Source organism: Nomascus leucogenys, chromosome 5 (genome assembly GCF_006542625.1).
Source record: "Nomascus leucogenys isolate Asia chromosome 5, Asia_NLE_v1, whole genome shotgun sequence".
Classification (NCBI taxonomy): domain Eukaryota; kingdom Metazoa; phylum Chordata; class Mammalia; order Primates; family Hylobatidae; genus Nomascus; species Nomascus leucogenys.
Window position 1 is genome coordinate 111200099 of NC_044385.1, and position 18495 is coordinate 111218593.

General features: G+C 32.5%; 1 pseudogene across 1 annotated transcript; it reads right to left on the reverse strand.

Annotated features, from left to right (window-relative positions):
• Positions 1-15780: 15780 nt before the first annotated feature.
• Positions 15781-17373, reverse strand: LOC100586775 (annotated as a pseudogene). Its single transcript, XR_004029991.1, has 2 exons — positions 17324-17373; positions 15781-16767 (listed from the first exon to the last, which is right to left on the reverse strand). The product of XR_004029991.1 is annotated as a cilia- and flagella-associated protein 36 pseudogene (transcript).
• Between the last annotated feature and the right edge of the window lie 1122 nt (positions 17374-18495).

An 18495-nucleotide genomic window follows, 5' to 3' on the forward strand; every position in this document is an offset into this window, starting at 1 on the left:
CAGAATTTACATATCTGACTCAATTCAATAGCTTCTATATAATCTTCTTAACAGGGAAGATTTTTAAAAATATTTAAAACATAGTAAGTACTCAATGAACATTTGGTCCTTAAAAAAAGGACCAAATGATCCCCCTGCAAAAATAAAAAATAGATCAGATTTTTTTTTAAATTTTTGCGGATGATAGTAATCTGGCCTTGTGACATTATCATTGACAACTTAATTTGAAATTATTATCAAATGGGAAAAGGGAAATATATAAGTGGAAGACAGGATAGACAGTGTTCTTCAATATCGCAATGTCAGCTTCCTGTTATCTACTTCTGAAAACCTTGAAATGCAAGTTTCTTACTTAGAATCTGCCTTTTTAAAATTGTCTGCAAGATTATTAAATAAACCAGTAAAATATGATTTCATGCTATTGTGTTTATCAAATTGCAGATAACCAGTTTCTTCGTGAAACCAAAGGAATGTCAAAATGCTGCTGTATGTCACAAACTGGCGCCAATTCTCAAGATGTTTAACTTTAAAATGTACCCTTAGTAAACAAAAGAAGATGAAAATCTTGGCAGAAAGTTAAACTGCCCACAGATGCAGACTATCATTTTCTAAAAGCCTCTAGTAGCATAGATTCTTCTTTCCCTTCAGGGTGACACAGCCTGTCTTTGTTGTTTTGTGAATCTATAGCTTGCACATCTGCATTGAATCTTATTTAAAAGGAAAAATGTTATAAATTATTTTGCCTATTCATCATAATCATAGTCAAGATGACTTTTTTTTTTAGGTTTTACTTACTAAAATGCAGCTTTATTATTTGAATTAGGCATTTAGTTGGATTACATATACTTTGCAAAGACAACTTTTTGTCTGTTGGAATTATCACAAACTATGCTTTAAATATTAGAAAGTACACATATGATGAGATTTTAAAGAATTTCTTTTGTTTACCAGCTATGTAATCTTGAGCAGTGTTGTCATGAGCATTAACTGGTATATATAAGATGTACCTAACAGAGTAGCTGACACATAGACCATAGCTAGTGGAAACATTAATATTACTTGGTTATAGAATGGTGTTATATATTAGCTTAGTTTTGAGTTGGAGTCCCTACTGACTACAATTTGAACGTACAAACCATTTAGATGATCTTCTGTAGGCCATAGGAGATAGAGAAAATTATGAGATTGTTCAATAAATTAGTGGTTTAATAAATATTTGAAAACATGTTCAGCCCAAGTAATTTGTCTTTCTGTTGGGTATAACTACAAATTAGTTAGGAATTAGTTCCATGTGGATTATAAGTTTTACTTGGTAAATAAACTTGACATATACATTGGTATCCTGTAAAGTGAAAATATAAGAATACAATTAAGAGAAATAAGTTTAAGGTAAATGACCAAGTAACATATGTACATCTTTCTTTTAATCAGCAGATCACCTTCAAAGCAGGTGGGCAGGTAGTATCATACCAGAAATTTGGAGATGACTTTTGAACTACAACCCCCCTATCTTTACCCCACCCTACTCCTTCCTTATTTCTTTTTTTTTTTTTTTGAGACGGAGTCTCGCTCTGTCGCCCAGGCTGGAGTGCAGTGGCGCAATCTCGGCTCACTGAAAGCTTCGCCTTCCGGGTTCGTGCCATTCTCCTGCCGCAGCCTCTCTGAGTAGCTGGGACTACAGGTGCCCGCCACTACACCCGGCTAATTTTTTTGTATTTTTAGTAGAGACGGGGTTTCACCGTGGTCTCAATCTCCTGACCTCGTGATCTGCCCGCCTCGGCCTCCCAAAGTACTGGGATTACAAGCATGGGCCACCGCGCCCGGCCCCTACTCCTTCCTTCTATCCAAAATCTTATTTAAGGATCTTTGAAAAATTAAAATTGTTATTAAGGGGAGTAATTCTACATACGAATACAGAAAATGCAGATCACTGTAACGTTAAAAATCACATATTAATCATGGAATATTCTTGTCACTTAACATAGTTTAAACAAGATTCTGTGTATTTAAACAGAAAGATAATACTACTAAACGTTACACAGCTTCTTGATATTTTCATTATTCATACACGTGTTAAAATATTTTTATATATATATGTATATATAAATTACGTTTGATGGAGAAAAAACAGTATTTCTGCTTGTTTTTACCACAAAATAGATTAAATAGGGTATGTACTGAATTCATATTATCAATACTAAAAATTATTAGTATCCTGGTTTCTGATCAGGTAAATATATTATCATTTTTAGTAATAATAATCATTCTCGGACACAACTCACAGAGCATTTGAGTTAGAAATTGTAATAAGCCTTTCACTGACAGTTTTTGCATTTTTCATATAACTTGAATTATTTGTTTTGTTAATTACTTTCAGTTATATTTATATATTTTTATACTTTACTAGTTCTTGGGATTACATATTTGATTATTTACAAAACACATAATTTGCTATATGTTTGTAGATACCACCTTAGAATACTTGAAACAATCATCCATTAACTCAAAAACACATTAAATAATTTACACGTTTATAGTCTTAATTTCATCAAGATCATACTCTAATGCATTTACTTTACCTACTGATACATCAGATCACTGATATTATCTTCATGGTAATAGACCATATAAAGTAATGAGGTAGTAAGACATATTTATGGCATTTATTTAAAATAGTATTTGTTTTGAAAACATTTGCTTTTGTAAACATCTTAGAAGAAATAATAAAACAGTACTGTAACTTTGCTCAATGTTGAGTCCTTAGTTACTTTTTTATCAGATAATATTGTTTTGTGTGCTTAATGTTTTACTTTTTCAGAATTTATAATGATTATGAATGGAAACATAACATAGGCTGTATGCATCTGTTATTAGTATGCATGTATGAAAATAAAAATACTTAAAAATGATAGCAATTTAGAAAACTATGTATGATATTTAATATGCTGAGTTTGTCCGTTATATTTGTGTATAATGCTTATTCAAAAATTACCAGTGGTATACATACAGTTTAAGGGTACATTTATTTCAAAGCAAATAATATAATTTTTAATTTTTCGATCAATTAACCTGTAATTTATGTTATTTTAAACATGATTCTGTATCAAAGTGAAATGGGGGAGTTCCCTCACCCCTTCGTGGGTCTTAGGACAGGAGTGCGGCTCCTTTGCTTGGCTTCTGTGCGCTCAAACCCCTTATGGGATAGGGAGCACACAGATGAGCAGGTGCAGTAGCCAGAGTGAGCACTCTTGGACTCCAGCCCCATGGTAGCATCTAGAGGTGTGTTAAAATTAATGCTTTTTTAGCTCTGCCATCCGCAGACAGTTTAGTGTTAAATCAGCTTGGTGGAGAATCAGAGTGACAGCCTGCCCTCTTGGTACCCGAGTCCTTGTCTGGCATCCAGGAAGAATCAGGTCACTTGGACTTGAATGATGTTGACTGAGGAGATTTTACTGAGTGATGGAGGTGGTTCTCAGCAAGATGGATGGGGAGCTGGAAAGGGGGGTGCAAAGAGTGCAAAGATGATCTTCCTCAGGAGTTCGGCGGTCCTGCAGCTGATCTCCTCTCTGACTGTCTCCAGCCAAACTCCTCTCAACATTCAGATGCTCTTTCTCTTCTTTTCTTCTCTGCCACTTCAGTCTGCAACTCTGCCACTCTTCCGCTCCTCTGTACCTCTTGGGGTTTATATGGGCACAGGATAGGGGCATGGTGGGCCAGAGAGGTCTTGGAAAAGGTAACATTAGGGCATGAAAATAGTAATGGCTGTTCCCGTTTAAGATGGCAGGTTTCCAGTATTGAGGTGGGTGGGGCCTTAGCTGGGGACCCATCCTCTTCTACCCAGTATTTCCCTGCCTCCTATCCATATCAGAAAGAGCATTCTAACCCCTTAATAAGACTTAGATATCTGAAAGTCATAAAGAATTATAAAACAGAATCTAAATAGAAGTTAAAATGAATATATACCTATTAAAAAATAATAATCTAGCGGGGCGTGGTGGCTTGTGCTTGTAATCTCAGCACTTTGGGAGGCTGAGGCAGGGGGATTGCTTGAGCCCAGGAGTTCAAGACCAGCCTGGAAAACATGGAGAAACCCTATCTTTACCAAACATACAAAAATTAGCTGGATGTGGGAGTACATGCCTGTAATCCCAGCTACTCAGGAAGCTGAGGTGGGAGGAGCAGTTGAGCCGAGAAGATTGAGGCTGCTGGAAGGTTGAGGATGCTGTAAAGTTTAGGCTGCTGTGAGCCAAGATCACATCGCTGTACTCCAGCCTGGATGACACAGTGAGACCTGCCTAAAAAAAAAGAGAAAAAAAGAAAAAAAAATTCTGAAGTAGTTAAAGTAAGTTTGTTTGTGTTATTACAGAATATTATAGTATCACTTATTGTTTAAGGGTAGAAAAGTATTGATTTAAAAAAAAACTAGGTTCATACTCTGCTCCATCACCTCCTAGCTGTGTAATCTTTCACATACATTTCAACCTCCCTGTGCTTGGGTTTTCTTGTTGACAAAATGGGGAATGTAGTATTTTCTATCATATAAAAGATCTATGAAGATTAAATGTGATTATCTGTATATCTTCTTCCTGTCTCTCCCCCCCTCCCTCTCTCCCTTCCTTCCTTTCCTCCCTCCCACTTTCTCTCTCTCTCTCTCTCTTTCTTTGTTCTGGGTTGTAGTTGTCTACCTATCTCTAAGCATGGTTTGGCAAAGAGTACTGGCCTTTTTCAGTATCTGTTCATACCTTTTCCCATTGTAAAAAAAAGCTATCTGCTCTCCATTTTTATTCAGGATAGAGATGGCATTTCCAAAAACTCTTGTAGCTAGTTATGAGCGTGTGACTTGTTTCTGGATAATGAAATCTAAGTAAAAATGTTATTTGTGAACTTTTGGAAAACTATAAAATGTAGTCGATGCTCAAATTTTGTTTTATTATTTGGTGCTTATTTCATCTTGTTGCCTGATATGTAAATGTGATAGTAGATCTCATTCTAATATTTAGAAACAGTAATTAAAATCACGCTTCAGGATTAGTAGGATAATCCAGAAAAAGTCTGTATTTGTGAAGAATTATAGGACATAGTCACACAATCTTTGGATTTTCTACTTCTGAATTTTAACAAAGTAGAGAAAAATTTCTTTGTCACATAAGACTCTCTTATATTGATTTTTTGTTGTTTACTTATAAACACACTAATATTCCAGAGATTAAATTGACACGAGTATTTTCTGTAAAAGAACTATAAAGTAAGCAAAAGAATCTTAAATGAGAACTAACACTTTTTCTCCTTTTACATAATGTAGAGTTGAGTGGTGACCTGAATGAACCAGAATGATATTAAACAAATTTTGAATTTAGGATTTGGTGTATTGTCTCATTTTATGGCATTGCATATGTCATTTACTAAGAATTATTTCTGTCATGTTTGAAAACTGGAAAAGGTACAATCAAGAATGACTGGATTGGAGGTTACTGAAGTTGCTGTTAGGCAGGGACACCAATAGAACTCAGCCTTAAGGAATGCTGTTTTCTGAAGATGTCTCATTGATATTCAAACATAATTAAAGAAAACTGGGGGACTTGTGACAATATTTATATTTTGAGGTCCTTAATAAACACTTTTGAAGTTTCTAGAAAGACAAAAGTCAACAGCTTCAATATCTAGTTTTCCATTTTGCATGTGTAACCTGTTGACAACTAACATTTTACAGCTGTTGTATACACCGAAAATAAAGTTGACAGGCTAAAGTGAAGCATTTCATAATGAATTCTTTGCCCAGTGATATAGGGCTGATGGTACATTAAGTTTTATTGTTGCTGTGAGAAATTATCCCACATTTAGTAGTGTAGACAACACAGTTTATTGCCTTCCAGTTCTGCACATAAGTCTGGCAGGTCTCACTGGACTAAAGTCAAGATGTCAAGGTGTTGGCAGAGCTGCATTCCTTTCTAGATGGCCTAGGAGAAAATTTTTCAGAGTCTTTTCTGGCTTCAACAAGACACTTCTATTCTGTGGCTCATGGCTCCCTTCCTCTGTCTTTTTTTTTTTTTTCAACTCTATATTTTATTTTATTTTATTTTATTATTATACTTCAAGTTCTGGGGTACATGTGCAGAACGTGCAGGTTTGTTACATACGTATACATGTGCCATGTTGGTTTGCTGCACCCATCAACTCGTCATTTACATTAGCTATTTCTCCTAATGCTATCCCTCCCCAGTCCCCTATCCCCTGATAGGCCCCAGTGTGTGATGTTCCCCTCCCTGTGTCCATGCGTTCTCATTGTTCAACTCCCACTCATGAGTGAGAACATGTGGTGTTTGCTTTTCTCTTCTTGTGTTACTTTGTTGAGAATGATGCAAAAGTCATGAACTCATCCTTTTTTATGGCTGCACAGTATTCCATGGTGTATTTGTGCCAAATTTTCTTTATCCAGTCTATCATTGATGGACATTTGGGTTGGTCCCAAGACTTTACTATTGTGAACAGTGCTGCAATAAACATATATGTGCATGTGTCTTTATAGTAGAATGGTTTATAATCCTTTGGGTATATACCCAGTAATGAGATTGCTGGGTCAAATGGTATTGCAAGTTCTAGATCCTTGAGGAATCACCACACTGTCTTCCACAATGGCTGAACTAATGTATACTCCCACCAATAGTGTAAAAGCGTGCCTATTTCTCCACATCCTCTCCATCATCTGTTGTTTCCTGACTTTTTAATGATGGCCATTCTAACTGGTGTGAGATGGTATCTCATTGTGGTTTTGATTTGAGTCCTCTCACATGGCATTGCACTGATCTACAGTTCTGCCTCCTCTTCCACTTTTAATGAGCTTTGTAATTTCACTGGGGCCACCTAAATCATCCCAGATAATCTCAATTCAAGCTCCTCAACTTAATCATATCTGTGGAATCTTGTTCCCATGTAAGGTAACACATACATGGATTTGCAGTATTAGAACACAGACATCCTTAGAGGAGTCATTATTCTGCCTAACACATGTGGTTACCAAAGAGATTTATAAAACATTGCATTATGATCACTAGGTTTCTTTCCTTGTTTGTATATTCTATGACTCACTAAGTACATATACTGCTGACTCAGGAACCATTACGTTTTAGATAATTGTATAGTTTTACTGCTCATCTTGAGTGATATTTTTGCTATTAGTAAAATATAGCTGTTCTTATAAGTTTGTCTTAAAGTTGATTTAACTAGAGAGGGAGGTCTTAAACATTGAGTGGCAGTTCTAGAAGTAACTAAAAGAATTTTCAGAGAAAAGAGGTGCCCCTGTCTAACAAAAAGATCATCTGCAAATTTTGGAGGTGAAAGAATTAGAATCTCAATCTACCACATCAGCTTTACATTTTATTTTCATTTTTATATTATAGCATTAAATACACACATACTTGCATAAATATAGCAAGTATGTATGTATTTGCAAAAATTTATAGGTATAAACTAGGTTATATATACATATGAGTGTATCTGTATATATACATATGAGTGTATCTGTATATAAATTATCTGTATATCAATTTTATTTTAGAATCACCACATTTGTTATTAAATATTTGAAAATTTGGCAAATTTATACTTTTTAATTAGCATTTAACTTTTATAGCTTACACGCTATATTTGATATTGTTATTGGTATAAATATTTGATTATATTTTAGAACATATTGCTCATTCATGACAAAGTAGCTGAAGTTATAGAATATAAATAATATCAATGAAAAGGAAACACTTTATTATTCATATCATAGTCACTAATGCAATACAGTTTGAAAGCAGCTAACAAGGTATTTTTTAAATTACTTCCAGAATTTCATCAAGGAATCAATTTGAAGTCACTGTACTATTAACAAGGATTCTAATTTTAAAGAAAAAATAAGGGCCATGTTGCCTCATAAGCCTGTGGGGTTCAAATGTTCACTTTTGTACACATTTCATTCAGATCATAGGTTTATTGTCCTTAGGTTCACTATGTGATTTCTCACACTCATCTCTACCAAATGTTATAAACAATTTTAAGTTGTTTTAGTTGTAATCTCAAATTCTGGTTGTGTATGTAATTTATTTTGATGGGAAGAGTAAAAAGGAATGGAAAATTTACACAATGTTTACATTTGTTTCAATATATTTCAAAATATACTTCTCAGCAAAAATGAAAAAAAGTCAATTTCTTGAAATTGTACTTACAGCTGTGCATGACATTTTTTTTTGTTTTGGCCCCTTTTAGTGATCACTCATGTTTATGCAAATCTCTAATTTAATCAAACAAAACCAACCAGTGTTTCCACTGAAACTATTTTTTTTACTTTTCTTTAGCCCACAGTTATTTCTTTAAACAATGCATGAACAATCTTAAGTGTTGTGTCTAAATATGTACACACTTAGGTTTTTATTTATTTTTTCTTTTGCATAGAAAATATGGCAAGGACTCTTCAATAATTAATAATTGTTTTTAAATTGTACCACTTCTGTTTTTTGGGTCTGACATAATTTGCCTTTAGTATAAGCTTGGTTAAATTATCTTCATGTAATTTTTAGTTTGTTTGGTTAAGCATAATCAATGTAGTAGATAATGTCCTAATAAATTATAAAAATACTTAATTTTAATACAGCATCAACTTAAACTCTTTCCAAACAAGATATAGCTATTTACATGAAGGTTGTGTAATATCAGTGTTCCTCTCAGGTGGGTTTATATGCATGCACTTTATTTTTCATGCTTTTAAAACATAGTCATTAAATGTAAATCACACAATATTTCCTACCGATTAATTGACTTGTATTGATTATTTAAAATACGCATACAGAAGAGATTGAACTTCCTTCAGTGTTTGAATTAGTAGTCTTTGAAAGATGGTTATTAAAGTATGGGTAATGTATAGGAGAAAGGAAGAAAGATGTCTTTCAGGAAAAAGAGAGAAAAGAAGAGAGAGACTCTTTTTGCCAGGATCACTTTTAGTCACTTTACTTTTTTTAAAACCTCCACTTTTCTTTATGGAAAGCAGTAAGCATGTTATTTTTGTCACTAGTTGCATTCTTTACTCCTTGCATAGTTTCCATGCCTAGTATGTTTAAAGAGATGGCTATAAAGCTCTTATGATGTGGTTTCTCAGGGACACATTGCTCCAAAGAATGGTCTGTGCATGTTTCAGCACACAGTGAGCAGATGTGGGAAGTCATTCGGTCTGTGAAAGGGAAGATATGGTGGTGGCATATTTCCTATATTTCAGGCGTAGATTCTAATTGCTTAACTAATATCGGTGGCAGGTGTAGAGCAATAATAAAGAGCTAAGGGCATTGAGATAAAGACCTAATAAAGAAGCCAGTTCCTTAAATCCAAATATTATATTCACCTAATCTCATCTCTTCTTGAGGCTGATCAACATCAATATTCTTTCCTTTTTCTTTTATGGTTTATATAGTTAATTTTTAAAATTACTTAATGTGATTTCTCTTTTTAAAAAACTTCATGATTTTTAATTAACATTTTATTTGGAGGTAATTCTAGAATCATATGAAGTCATTAGTGTTAGGGAATTATAATTAAAAAGAGTCTTCTCCCAAGTCCATAAAACCTCTTCACAAAGTAAAAGAAATAAAATTATTTTAATATTTAATAAGCATTAAATTAGAATGTAATATGCATTATAAGCAGTCAGCTAAGAGATGCAAAGACAGAGAGAAATCTGATCTTTTCTTATAGCCAAGCAGATACAATCTATTATGTATGTATTTTCAAATAAGCAATAACTAGTCCTCAAGAAAGAGGACGGTCTTGGCACTATTTGTCACATGTAATTCATCCTAATTTCACTTGGTAGTTGTGGTGACCACCATCTATGTAGCGAATTGGCTTTATCTAGAGGGAAAACAAACTTCTTTATCTCTTGATAATAGGAGGTAGTTATGCAAATTGAAGCAAGGATCTCGCCTTGCTAATTTGGAGGTTAGGCTCCTGCCTTCCCATAGAAACTAGGAGATAGGGATGATGTCTCTCTTGAGGTTTGTGTTTCAGAGAGAAGTCTCCCAAGTTCTTGAGAAAGCCAATCCTAGATCATAAGGGCGACAAAAAGGCCACCTAGAAGTCAAAAGGATTTACATACATTTCAAAGAGAGGAGAAAGTACTTACACATTTTCTAAAGTAAGTGCCTTGAGAAAAAAAGAGTACTTCTTATCTTCCCTTATTATCCACAGAGAGAATTATGCCTCTTATTTTAATTTACATTTGTAATTACATAAGAAATAATAATGATGAGATCCTGTGTACCCTTTACCCAACTTCCCCCATAGTAATATTTTACAAAACTGCAGTACGTTATCAAAACTTGAATATTAATGTTTATAAAGTAAAAAAAAATGAAAAGGTGGATTTGTTGATATTTGTTTCAGTTGCGCTTTGTAAGAGAAATAGGAAAAATGCAACTACTGCCTCTTCTTGCAAGAAAAAAATCCATCTTTATGATTTTTAAGCCTTCTGTTTGGTAGCCAACCAATAGACAATTATCAGTGTCTATGGTTTATTAAAGACAATGTATTCCCATACCTTTGAATATATAATCAAATAAAACATGAATTATTTGAGTTTTATGCATGATTTTGATTAGGTATACCTCTTCTCTCCTTTGTGAAAAGTATATGAGATGGATTATACTGGTATGTTTCATGGACACATATGTAGGTTAAATCAGTACTTGACAGGTTTACACTACGTGAATCAGTAAAATTGAAGGAGAAAGATTAGAAGTTACCAATATTGAAGATTTGCCAGCTAGTTATTTTGAAAAGTAAAAATGAAACAAAATTTTTAAGATAAACATTCACTCTTTTTTTTTTTTTTTTTTTTGAGATGGAATCTTGCTCTGTTGCCTAGGCTGGAGTGTAGTGGCACTACCTTGGATCACTGCAATCTCTGCCACCCGAGTAGCTGGGACTACAGGTGTACATCACCAGGCTGGCTATTTTTTTTTTTTTGTATTTTTTGTAGAATAAGTGTTTGCCATGTTGGCCAGGCTGGTCTCAAACTCCTGACCTCAAGTGATCTGCCTATCTTGACCTTCCAAAGTGCTGGGATTACAGGTGTAAGCCACTGTGCTCTGCCAGCATTCACTGTTTATTATCATAATAATGTATTTGCAAGTAATGAACATTTATTTTATCACCAAAATGCATACAGGTTACATATTTAGAATAAATAACTGATATTCATCATATAGGATTGTTAGAAACTTTATACAGCCAACATTTTTCTTATAAGTGAGGTGTTTGTAGTTTTTAATAAAGAAAAAGACATAAAATTTTATGATAGTATAAGAAAAAATGGCATAAAATTTTATTTTGTGGTCAATCATTTATATAGTAGGTGTCTTGACCCAAGTTTTTAAATATGGTAACCTGTTTCTTGCAGTACAACATAAAGTAGAGCACAACATCCAACATGTTTATATATTTCGTTTTTATGGGCCTTTTAAACAATTCAATTTTATATATTGATATTTTTTAAAAATTGCAAGTACTGCTAATTTACTTGATTATTCAGAATATTCTAGAAAACTAAGAAGATCTAAAATTCAATGCCCTTTAGGCTGCCTGTGCCACCAGTTGGTGACATTTCACCAGGTGCGTAGCTAGTGAAGGCTCTAGACAGGAGGATTCATTGTGTAGCCAACATATTGGCTGAGGAACACAAGGTGGTGATTGTTCCAAAAGGATCACCTAAAAATTTAGCTGAATTATTCACAATAGCCGCAATATGGAATCAATCCAACTGTCCATCAATGGATAAATGGATTTTAAAATGTTTTAAATATATATATATACACATACACTGTGTGTATATATATATATATTATATGCACTGTGTGTATATATATTATATATAAAATATATATTATATATACACTATATATTATATATAATATATATTATATATACACTATATATAATATATATTATATAGAGACTATATATAATATATATTGTATAGAGACTATATATAATATATATTATATAGAGACTATATAATATAACTATATTTAATATATATTATATAGAGACTATATAATATAACTATATTTAATATATATTATATAGAGACTATATATAATATAACTATATTTTATATATTATATATAGTATATATACACTATATATTATATATAAACCATATATAATATATATACACTATATATTATATATACACCATATATAATATATTATATATAATATATGGTGTATGTATGATATATAATATATGTAATATATAAATTATATATTATATATACACCATATATAATATATATAATATATACACTATATAATATATAATAGATAATAGATATACACTGTATATATAATATATAATATATAATAGATATACACTCTATATAATATATATAATATGTACACTATATATAATATATAAAATATATATACTATATATACTATATATAATATATACACTATATATTATATATAATATATAATATATGCACTATATATGATATATAATATATATTATATATTATAATATATTATTATAATTAATATATTATGTATATTATATACAGTGTATATAATATATATTATATACAGTGTATATAATATATATTATATATACACTATGTATAATATATATAATATATACATATATATTATATATACACTATAGACAATATATAATATATATTATATATACACTATAGACAATATATAATATATATTATATATACACTATAGACACTGTATGTAATATATATTATATATACACTGTATATAATATATTATATACACTGTATAAAGGGCATTGAATTTTAGATCTTCTATATTATATACACTGTATATAATATATATAATACATATCGTATATACACTGTATATAATATATATAATATATATTGTATATACACTGTATATAATATATAATATACATTATATATACACTGTATATACATATATAATGTATATATGTAATATATATTATATATACACTGTATATAATATATATTATATACATTATATGTACAGTGTATATAATATATATAATATATATTATATATATATAAAACATACTCTGTGGAATATTATTCAGCCATAGAAGAGAAGAAAATTCTGACATTTGTGACAACAACATGGACAAATGTGATGAACTTATGCTAAGTAAAATAAACTGAACACAGAAAGGCAAATATTGTCTGATCTCACTTACATATGGAATCTATAAATGTCAAAAGTATACGAGCAAAAGTAGAACAGTGGTTGCCAGGGACTAACACTGGGGGAAATGGAAAGATGTTGGCCAAAGGTTTCAAATTTTCACTTTTAAGATGAGAAAGTTCTAGGGATCTAATGTACAACGTGGTGACTATAGTTAATACTGTATAGTTTACTTGAAATTTGCCAAGAAAGCAAATTTTCAGTGTCCTCACCCCCTATCCCCCCCACCCCAAACACACAAAGGGTAAGGTAACCATGCATGGCAATGGATGTTAATTAATTTGACTGTGGTAGTCAGTACACAACATATATGTATAGCAAATCATCACACTGGGCACCTTGAATGAACATTTTTTAATTGCTAATTTTATATTTTATAATTAAAAAGTAATTAACTGAAGTTGAAGCCCTGGGCTGTAAATGTTGCACCAAAAGTAAGTATTGGTTCAGTGATGTGCAATAGTGAAGTATGAGTAAATGAAAGACTAGACCTAATCCAAGGTCACTCTAAATATGAGCTCCTTTCCATCTAGAGAGAAATGGACAAGCAGCAAATGATCTTTGGAGAAGATGTGGAATCCTAGCCATTGAAGGCAATGTATTGTATTAAATTTTTGCTGTCATAGAACATCTGGCATCCTCATGGATGGGGGAGTCAATGTTCCAAGGACAGAGGCAATTACACTTTTAGGACAACATAGTAATAACAGCTAGATAAAAATGTGATGTTAGTCGATTTTTTGAAAAGTGATATATGTAGGAGTTTGCAAGATGAGGAAGGCAGTAAACTTGGAAAAAGGGTGACAAAAACAAATAAATGCCAGGCAAATGAGTGTTTCAGGCGTGTTTTAAAAAATATTAATAGTTTTTTTAGATTACTAAATCACCATGTTTGTTATAGAAGTTTAAGGAAATTTTGAAAAATATACAGAAGAAAAATATCAAATCATTTATAACTCTCTAACCTAAACATATTTGCTGTAAAAACATTTTTTCTTTAGGAAAATAATTACAAATGAACTTGGAGATTTTTGCATTTCTTTCACATAAAAGGCATATACTGTACAAAGACCCATACAGATGAGAAAATGAGCTTGATATAGCTTGGATAGGAAAGAGGTGGTGACATACAAAGTCAGAACTTTTAAAAAATAAAAAAAGAGACTGGCATGTAAGAAAACCTGAAATATTTTGAACATGGTAGCTCACTAATGATCACTGTTAGACTTGTCCTTGAGTCACATCAAACATTCAATTTCACGAGTCACATCAAACATTCAATTGCACAGAATTCTTGAAGATTTGCTCATAGTTTAACCACACTGCTGTGAAAATGTACATCTAGGAAGCCAATAATAGAATGGTAAAACATCATTATTTTGAGGGATACAGCCTTATGGATAAAATTGTCTTTATTATTGTAGTTATCCTTGTGGTGCATTTGGAAATTTTCCCAGGTAATTCCCTTTGTTTCCAATGCAACAGAACAGGGGAAAATCATCTGGTCATTTATACTTCATTTAAAATGTATTATACTTTTGTGTGTGTGTGTGTGAGACAGTCTTGCTTTGTTGCGCAGGCTGGAATTCAGTGGCGTGATCTTGGCTCACTGCAACCTCCGCCTCCTGGGTTCAAGCAATTCTTCTGCCTCAGCCTCCCAAGTAGCTGGGACTACAGGCATGTGCCACCACGTCCGGCTAATTTTTATATTTTCAGTAAAGATGGGGTTTCACCATATTGGCTAGGCTGGTCTTGAACTCCTGACCTGGTGATCTGCCCTTCTCGGCCTCCCAAAGTGCTGGGATTACAGGCATGAGCCACTGCATCTGGCCAAAATGTATTATACTTATTAAACATCCTTAAGCTTTGAGGATATCATGAGGAATTCAATTTCCTAGTTAAACACTTACTTTAAATAAAATATGGCATCTAGTGGTACGCATAACCTTCAAATGAGCCAAAATTAATGACTTGTGATTCTGAACTAAGTTCTTAGATTTACTATTACCAAACTCCTGGAAACACTTATAATAACTATTATTGTTGACAAGATAGTTTCAAGGACATTAATATAGCAGCATAACATGATTATTTTATATAATAATGTGATGATAATATACATATGGTTGCTACATTTTGAACATAAAATTTTTATTTTCTACAGAACTGTGTTATAGATTTTCAAAAACTGAATAGTGATATTTTTATGTAGCCAAAGAATAATGTTAAAAGTATACAATGTTTCTTCTTGTTACATAATTTAAGGATAACAGTCACTGATTTCTCAGCTACTCATGAATATATGTATGTGTGTACATACATATATGAGCAAGCCCATGCCTATTATACAGACTATCTGAATACGTAGATATGAAAGATAACTGTCCTGAAACTTTTCTCATTGTTAACCCAAGTATTAAAAACAATGCTGACCCTTTAGCTGTGAACTCTTCTGAGCCAGATATGTGAAAAAGAGTGAATATGCAAGAGAGGACAGAGCTATTTAGATCTCCAGTTTTTCTTTCTTTTTTTTTTTTTTCAGTGTAAGGACTAAATTTATTTTTAAGACAATTTGAACTTCCATTTTGTTAAATTGTTCTTAATTATTACTTCTTATTAATAACTTCTTTGAGTTTCTCTGCAAGCAATCTCCTCTTTAGTAATGTTTGCTTCTCCTCTGCTGTCATTTCTGGTTTCTCTGTCATTTCCTCTACCTCCCCAGTGGGTTTTCCTTTCTGCTCCATATTTTGTATCAGTTTAGTCCTCATATCCTTTCTCATGGACATCAACTTATCTCTCTTCTGCTTGAGATAGTCTTCTCGTTGCCGGAGTTCTTCTGTTCCAAGCACTGATAAATTTGCTATTGGTCCTTGAATGCTCGCATGCTCTAAGCCAGGAATTTTCAGGCCTTTTTGTGGGAGGGAGGAAATTTCAGACCTTTCCACTTTTCTTCCCAAAGGTTCTATTGACTGATTAGCAAAATGCACTTTAACTTCTGAGGGTGGGTGTGTAAAATGTTCAGCATCCCCTTGGGAATTTTTCATTATTGCAGCTTCACTGGAATGTACTGTGGGCTCTTCTGTTTTAGCCTCTGATAACTGTTTTTTCCTGTTCCTTTCTTTTTCCTGGTCATATTCCTCTTTTGATTTTCTAAGAACTTCCCTCAGGATTTTCATCTCTTTGTGTTCAAGGTCACTGACCACATCAGAGCCATCGGTTAAGCAGTAAGGTAATACACCATTTGTCTCTTGAATTATTCGAATGGCTTGCAGCTGCATTTCAATGTTTTTCTGGACCATCATTGCTTTAAAGATAGTAAAATCTTCTGCTGCCAACACAGGTTGCAAAATGGCCTGTGATATATGGGTCTTTGCAAGAGGAGAAGTGCATGCTTCTTGAAACTGATCTTCATTAATTCCAATTTCTTTGAGGTAACCTTCTAACAGCTTTTCAACTAGTTCTTTGTATTCCTGATGAATCTCTGTATAGGTCAATTTGCTTTCTTCTTCATCATCAAGATCTCCAGTTTTTCTTGGGTGTTAGGAGAAAAGTATAATGAGGTGATAAGCACTGACATTTTCCTCCAAAACAGCATTAATTATTTCAAAGGGTCATCTTGATGCCAAAGAATGATCAGAAATCACAAACAAAATTATTTATTGAAATACAGCTGTATTTCCAGAATTTTACTAATTTCTAGTTTAGTTAAATATGGTATTTACCAATTTGAACTGGGGCTAAAAGACAGTCTCCGGGCCCAAAAGATCACTTTTTACATATGAGTTTGCCTGTAAATAAATAAATGAGAATTGTACGAGGTGCAATGGGGAATTTCAAGCCGGAACAGAGTACAATGAGAACAGACATGAGGCTGATAACAAAATTTATGCTAATAGAGATTAATGGTTGAGGTTGTAAAATCAAGTTCTGTAGCCTTCAGAACATATTTTCTGATGATTTCAAATTAGTGAATTATTTCCTTTCTTGTAATTTCTATTCAACTTAAAGGTCATGATACGTATTTTTATTTATTATATACTTTCTTAAATTATAGGAGTTTTTAGATCACAAAATTAATTGTAATCACTCTTGAGAAGAGGAGTCACTGTTTCTGATGTTGTGTTTCCCACCATCCATCACCACGAATGTTCAACAGAAATTTCTCAATGCTTTTAAATCAGTGAATTAATCAAATGATTAATAGATGAGATAAAATAAACCAGAGTTGTTTTTATAAAATAGTATAAATCAAGAATCATGTTTTTCTAAACTTTGATTTTTAATATTTATTTTTTTCCTAAGCTACCATGAGTCTTCAAAGATTCAGTTTGCATCTTTTTAAAATAAATTGTGATTAAAGATGAATTAATAATAAATATTATTATTCTAATTAATAATAAATTAGATTTTTTACATTTGTTGCAATCGCTAACTACACGTTTTGTTTCCTATATTACACTCATAAAAGCTTATAATTTAATATAATAGTTTGTTATATATACCATATATGTATATACACACATACATCTATTCATGAGTAGGCTAGAAATTAGTGATTGTTATCCTTAAATTAGGCACCTAGAAGAAAAGCCATCTGCAATGTTTACATATACACAGGACACTAATTAATACTCCTGTCTTCACTGTCACTGTCGAAACCTGTATTTTTTATGTCCCGAGTTTAAAAATTATTTTAAAAGTGTAGCAGGCTGGGTGTGGTGGCTCATGCCTGTAATCCCAGCACTTTGGGTGGCCGAAGTGAGAGGATCACGGGGTCAGATGATCGAGACCATCCTTCTGGCTAACACGGTGAAACCCTGTCTCTACTAAAAATACAAAAAAAAAAAAAAAAAATTAGCCGGGTGTGGTAGTACCCGCCTGTAGTCCCAGCTACTCAGGAGGCTGAGGCAGGAGAATCCCTTCAACCTGGGAGGCGGCGGTTACAGTGAGCCGAGATCGCACCACTGCACTCCAGCCTGGGCAACAGCGTGAGACTCCATCTCAAAACAAAAACAAACACAAACAAAAAAGTGTAGAAACAGGTTTTATAATATACCAAAATCATTTTAAAGAAGAAAGAAAGAAATTGCAAAATAGACTCCTCATATAATCAGATAATCCAAAAATGTTTAAGCCAAAAAAAATTGTATTCATAAAGAAGAAAATGGTATTAAAATTTGTGGATAGTGGTAGGAAAAAAAGACAATTTTGAAGTTATCTTTAAATTATATTTAATATGTTCAATTTGTCTTTCAGAGA